Raw genomic sequence first — 6,366 nt, forward strand, 5'->3', positions numbered from 1 at the left:
CCTAGCTCCACCGTCCCCATGGACTCACTTCCCTCCGCGTGGAACGGGAAGGGTCCCTACGTGGGCAACAAGTCCTCATCCACCAGGTCACCCCAATCCACACCGACTGCTTCCTCATTAGACTCGTCGTCATCATCATCGTCTTCACTGCTTGTCTCCTCTCCTCGATCTCGAGCTTGCTGCTTCCATATTGCCTTCTTCTTCGTGAGCTCCCGCGTCTTCTTGTCCCAACCAGTCGCGGCGCGGTTCGCTGCCGCCTAGGTAGGGTCCTTCGGCAATGGACCCGGGCTGTCCTTGAAGTGCAGTCCCCCCGGCTGGTCCCACCATCCTGAGGTTAACATCAAGGGATCAGAAATTTCAAGAAAAAAGAAGAGCAAGAGGCAAGAAAACTTACGAAGTCAACAAACCCCGGTTTCGGTAGCATCGGGGGATGCCCCGGCACCGGATACACAAAGTCAAGGACGGCGCTAATAGAGTCCTTCGTGGGCTCCATCGCCTCCTTGATGCGCTGCGCCACTTCAAAATAAGGGAGCGCCTCGTCGACAAGCACCGTCCCTTTGAACAACGCTTCGGACACCATCTGATACAGGGGAAGCGCGCGTGCCATCAGCGGCACGACCCTCCTCGCATGGTAGGCGCCAATATCCCCGACCCCTTCACACCCTCTACTTCAGAGTTTGGATGGCGGTGAGAAGGCCGTTGAGTTGCTTCTTTCCCTTGCCCGGGACGCCCCACCCCTACGACCCCGGGGCTTCCAAGATGTAGCGCCCGGTGAAAGCTGGCAAGGGGGCGGCGGCGTCATTCTTGACATAGAACCATTGCGAATGCCACCCCTTGTTGGAAGTGGATAGACGCATTAGCGGGTACGCCCCCCCGGTTGTTGCGGAGGTGGATGCTGGCGCACCCCACCGGCGCATGCAGCTCTTGCTGCCCGACCCGCCTCTTCACAAGATTGATGGCAAAGAGATACTGCCACAGGTCAAAGTGGGGACTGATCCCTAAGAACCCCTCACACAGGGCGACGAACGCCGCAATGTGCTGGATCCCGTTGGGGGAGAGGTGCTGTAGTTCCACCTAATAGTAGTCCAGCAGTCCCCAAAAAAATGGATGGGTGGGCATGGTGAATCCCCACTCGTGGAAGTGAGCAAAAGACACGATGTACCCTTCAGGCGGCTACGGCTCCTCCTCCTCACCGGGCAGCCACCACTCCTCGGCGGCGGTCAACGGGCGAAGGAGGCCTCAGCGGACAAGGCCCTCTAGGCATCGAGTGGAGATGTTGGATTTGTACCCTGGGTCCATTGCGACAGTAGGAGCAGCACGAGGAAGAAGGCAGTAGCAAGTTTGATGGCGGGATCAGTGCGGGTGCGAGAGGTCCAAGCGATTAGTGGTGAAGGCTGAGAACGCGAGGGCAAGGAGGCGAAGTATGGAACCCTAGGGGCAAACCCCGTGGTTTTATAGGGGCGGCGGACGCGAGAAGGGCATCGGTCCACCTTGATCTCTGAGCCCACCACGACGCACCGCCACGTCACATCACGGGACACGCACACGCGATCCCTATGCCTTCCCGCGAAAGTCGCGCCAAGTGGTTTGCCTTCCCTAGGCGGACTAGGACTCTCTTCCCACCAAGGGAATAAGGGCCACAAAGCTTTTTTCTCTCCGGCCCACCTAGGACCCCAGAGCCCAAGGGCCGTCCAAACGAGGGATGGGCCCACAAGATGACCAGGACTCAAGGACGCAAGCGTCACCAGGGCCTCGATCCGCAGTTGGGTTCTAGCCAGGCTGGCCCTGAATAAAATTCCCGCGAACGGAATACCATGTTTCCCTTAAAAATATCCAGTTGATGAAAAACCAAGTCTTACGGCCTTACCCGCGGAAGGTCCGATACTACCCCCCGGGTGACTCTACTCGAATCACCCGGGGGCTACACCCATCGGGTGCGCTCGCACGCACCCTCTAGCGAATTGACTCCGATGAAATAAAAAACACCCCTAGGCGATTCTGCCCGAATCACGCGGGGGCTCGGGGGCTACACCCATCGGGTGCACTCGCGCGCACCCTCTGGCGAATTGACTCCGATGAAATAAAAAACACCCTCGGGCGATTCTGTCTGAATCACACGGGGGCTCGAGGGCTACTGTTGGGGACCTAATATCGAGGTACCCAAGGAGGTGGAACTAATAACCATCGAACGTTAAAAACTCCTAGACGGACAAGGGCGCTACTACGCTTCTTGCCTGAATGACGGAAGTTTAGTTCCGCCTCGCCCGACGCTCGTGGGCTAGCTCCGCCTCGCCCGAGGGCTAATGGCTAGACTCCGCCTCGCCCGACGCCTGTGGGCCAGCTCCGCCTTGCCCGAGGGCTAAGGGCTAGACTCCACCTCGCCCAATGCCCGTGGGTCAGCTCTGCCTCGCCCGACACCCGTGGGTCAGCTCCGCCTCGCCCGAGGGCTAAGGGCTATACTCCGCCTTGCCCGATGCCCGTGGGCCAGCTCCGCCTCGCCCAAGGGCTAAGGGCTAGACTCTACCTCGCCCGATGGATAAAAGACTGGCTCTGCCTCACCTGACAACCACTCCCCGCTCCCTCATGATGATAGGTACAGGGTGAGACAAGACGTTCGGGTCAACTACGGCATCAAGGGCCATACCCTGCACCCCTGCAGGAAAGTACCATCAGGGCGCAATGGGACGGGTGCTTAGACCCTTCCAGGCATAGCAGAGCCTGAATAGTGTTGCGGGTGCATGCTCTTCGCCCTACAGTGTTGTAGGCGCCGCCTTCAACCTCCGGGTGAAGAACCCAACGCGAACATACGACAACCGCTACGTTCCAAGTGGGGACTCCTGTCTTCTACAGTGACAAACAAGCAGTCACCGCACCATCCGCTCTCCATGGGGTCGGAGATCAACAACCCCGTCCGACATGTCGCCCGCAGGGGCGGGATGGGACGCACCCACTTGTTAAAAGAGGTCAGGGCGTGGCCTACGAAGATCAACAAGCACACCGCTTCTAACATGGTTTGCCAGGTTATACAGGGCAGCGCGTGGGAAAAAAGGAAGACCCAGCTCCTTCTAAGGACCTTCTATACCCTTTGTATTTTCTTCTTTCTCCCGTCTATAGCCCCTGCTTCCCCCTTGGTCTATAAAAGGGAGGGCAGGGCTCCATTAAAGGGATGGACTTTTGACGGATAACACACATCACACATAGTCAAGCTGCTACCAGGCTCTTGACATCCTTTTGACCCTTCCATCAGAGACCTAGGACCAGTCCCTCTCTCGACCATTTGTACCCCCTACTACAAACCATTTTTGGTGCTAATAACACGAGCAGCAACAGACTGGACGTAGGGATATTCAGCCCAAACTAGTATAAATCTTGTGTCCTTTAGCGCACCATCCGGGCCTAACGCGCATAAATATAAATTTACTTGCCGGTGCTTATTCGAAACACCGACAGTAGGCGAGTTGCAGGTCTCGACGCAGGAGATGAAACGGATCCAGTTGCCGTAGAGGACCTCGGCGAGAGGATCTCAGCCGAATCCGGCGTCGCGTCGCCATGCAGCTGGCCAAGTGCTGTCTCCTGGTCGGCGGGATCACCGTGCAGCGCTGGGGTTGGTGTGGCCACGCCAATCCCGTCTGAAGGTGCCGCAGAGGCTTCGGAGGTGCTCCGCCGCGTGTCGCGAGGCGAGGAAGGCGACACGCTCGACCGGACCAGGCCTCCTGATCCTGAGGTTGATCCGCCTAAACTCCCTGATGCAGCCGCCACCGGATCAGCTTCGTTTGGAGGGTAGCTCCCTGATGGGGAACACATAAAATGATGACCAGCAAGCATCGTTCCCGTTCCTATTTCAGCAACAACACCACCAGACTTGGGTAACTCATTAGTAGAGGCAGGAGATAACAAATGTTGATCATGTAGATTTGCATCCCTAAAATCCGAGGGGCGGTTTTTGAGTATGTTGGGAAGAAGGGCAAGCTCTGAGCGAAGCCTAGCACTAGCATTTGGGTGAAGTGAAGCAAACGGAAAAAAATTTCATCAAACACTACATCACGAGAGATGTAGACACGGCCTTCTTTTGGATCAAGACATTTGAAGCCTTTGTGCATATTGCTATAGCCAAGAAAGACACACTGCTTGGATCTAAATTGGAGTTTCTTGGAATTGTATGGTCTAAGGTTGGGCCATATGGCACACCCAAAGGTGCAAAAGAAGCTGTAGTCAGGCTGGTTCCCAAACAGATGCTCAAAAGGAGTGTGATCGGCGATGACTTTAGAGGGAAGACGGTTGATGATGAACACAGCTGTGGCAAAGGCTTCATCCTAGAATTTCAATGGCATGGATGAGTGCAAGAAGTGTGAGATCCATCTCAACAATGTGCCTATGTTTGCGTTCCGCTGAACCATTTTGTTGATGTGCATGAGGGCATGAGACATGATGATCTATGCCTATGCGATTAAAAAAAGGAGTGTAGGGCCTGATATTCTCCACCCCAGTCTGTTTGTATGGTACGAATTTTCCGACTAAATTGTCGTTCAACGAGGTTTTGAAAATCACGAAAACACTGGAAGACCTCTGATTTGTGACGCAAGAAATAAACCCAAACATATTTGGTGTGATCATCAATGAAACTCACATAGTAGTTTTTGCGTCCAACAGAACTTGGGGCAGGCCCCCATACATCGGAAAAAACTAAATCCAGAGGATGACTTGACAAACTAGTCGACTTAGGGTAAGGCAATTGGTGACTTTTGCCTTGTTGACATGCATCGCAAACCCTAGTCTTATTTGACCCATGAACGAAAGGAAGTTTATGACGGTGCAGAACTTGTTGCACAACACGGGATGATGCATGGCCTAGCCTATGATGCCATAGGGATGCAGAAGGCTTGATGACACCGAGTGCTTGCTTATTTTGGGCTGACTGCAAGGGATACAGCCCTCCTTCACATCTGCCTTTGTGAATGACCTTCTTCGTCACCTGCTCCTTGATTGCAAAATAATTGGGATGAAATTCAAGAAACACATTATTGTCTCGAGTGAGACGATTAACGGAACAAAGATTTTTGTGTGCTTGTGGGACATGAAGGATATTTCTTAGATGGAGATTAGGGGAATGCAAACGACTATGACCAACATTAGCGATCTCCATACTTGTCCCATTGGCAGCATGTACTTGTTCCCCACCGTGATACTTGTCATGGACGGTCAACTTTTCTAGTTCTCCAGTAATATGGTCGGTGGCACCCGTGTCCATGTACCAGTTCGTATCCACACCGTACGATCTGGTTGCTGCAGATGCACTCTTCTGCGGTGGTCCTGTGAAAGACGCATCGAACCTTTTGAAACAACGAACGACGGGGTGCCCTTCCTTGCCACACAGCTGGCAAAAGACACCAGGCTGAAAGCGTCCTCCTCGGCGGCCTCCCTTCTGGCCGCCACGGTTGAAGCCACCGCGGTTGCCATGGCCGCTGCCGTGACCGCTGTTGTAGGAGTAGTTGCCGTGGTCACCGCGGTCACCACGGCCACCCTTGGCAACCATGTTCGCGGAGTACTGCTGTCCGCCGCCGTGGATCTCTAGACGCTGCTCGTGGGCGACGAGTTGAGCGTAAAGCTCGTTCACGGTGATGGGCTCCACACGTATCGACACCGCCGTCACAACCGAGTCGAATTCAGAATCCAACCCGGTTAGTATGTAGGAGACAAGCTCCTCATCCTCCAGTTTTCGCCCTGCTGAGGCCATCTCATCCGCCAAAGATTTCATTTTAGTGAAATAATCACTTACAGAGGCTGCGCCCTAGGACACAGTGGCCAGCGCCATCCTGGTGCTGATGACACGAGCCCTTGACTGTGACGCATGGAGCGCCTCGATGGCAGCCCAAGCCGACGCCGCCGTGGTCACCGTGGTGACCTGAGATCCGATCTCCCGCGAGAGAGAGGTGAGGAGGTAGGAGAGGACCTGCTGGTCCTTGGCGACCCACTTCTCATACTCCGGGTTCACAACGGTCAGCTCGCCTTCAACTTTCTTCTCGCTCTTGGCTGCAAGAAACTTCTCCGACGGTTGACTTGCCGGATCAATGAAGTGCTCCGCCTGAGCACCCCTTAGGGCAGACAGGACCTGCGCCTACCACATGGCGTGGTTGCTCCTGGTTAGCTTCTCGGTGACCGGTAGGAGGCCGAGGGAGATGGCGGCGAGCGTCGCCGATGCGAACGCCATGATCGAACTCCATTAGAAAGATGGCTCTGGTACCATGTAAGTTTGGGAGGAACCAGGTGCCATCTCAGTCTCCTGGGTTGCGTGTTATATACCAGAGGAATCGCCCTTCCGTGGTGGCAAGTACAACAATATATGGTTACAACAATGATCCCTTCAAT

The 6,366-nt window shown here is 54.9% G+C and overlaps 1 non-coding gene across 1 annotated transcript; it reads right to left on the reverse strand.

Annotated features, from left to right (window-relative positions):
• Positions 1–5,577: 5,577 nt before the first annotated feature.
• On the reverse strand, positions 5,578–5,716 carry LOC136541068 (small nucleolar RNA Z247). Its single transcript, XR_010780172.1, has one exon. It is a non-coding gene; the product is annotated as a small nucleolar RNA Z247 (small nucleolar RNA).
• Positions 5,717–6,366: the final 650 nt, after the last annotated feature.

Source organism: Miscanthus floridulus, chromosome 2 (assembly GCF_019320115.1).
Source record: "Miscanthus floridulus cultivar M001 chromosome 2, ASM1932011v1, whole genome shotgun sequence".
NCBI classification, from domain to species: domain Eukaryota; kingdom Viridiplantae; phylum Streptophyta; class Magnoliopsida; order Poales; family Poaceae; genus Miscanthus; species Miscanthus floridulus.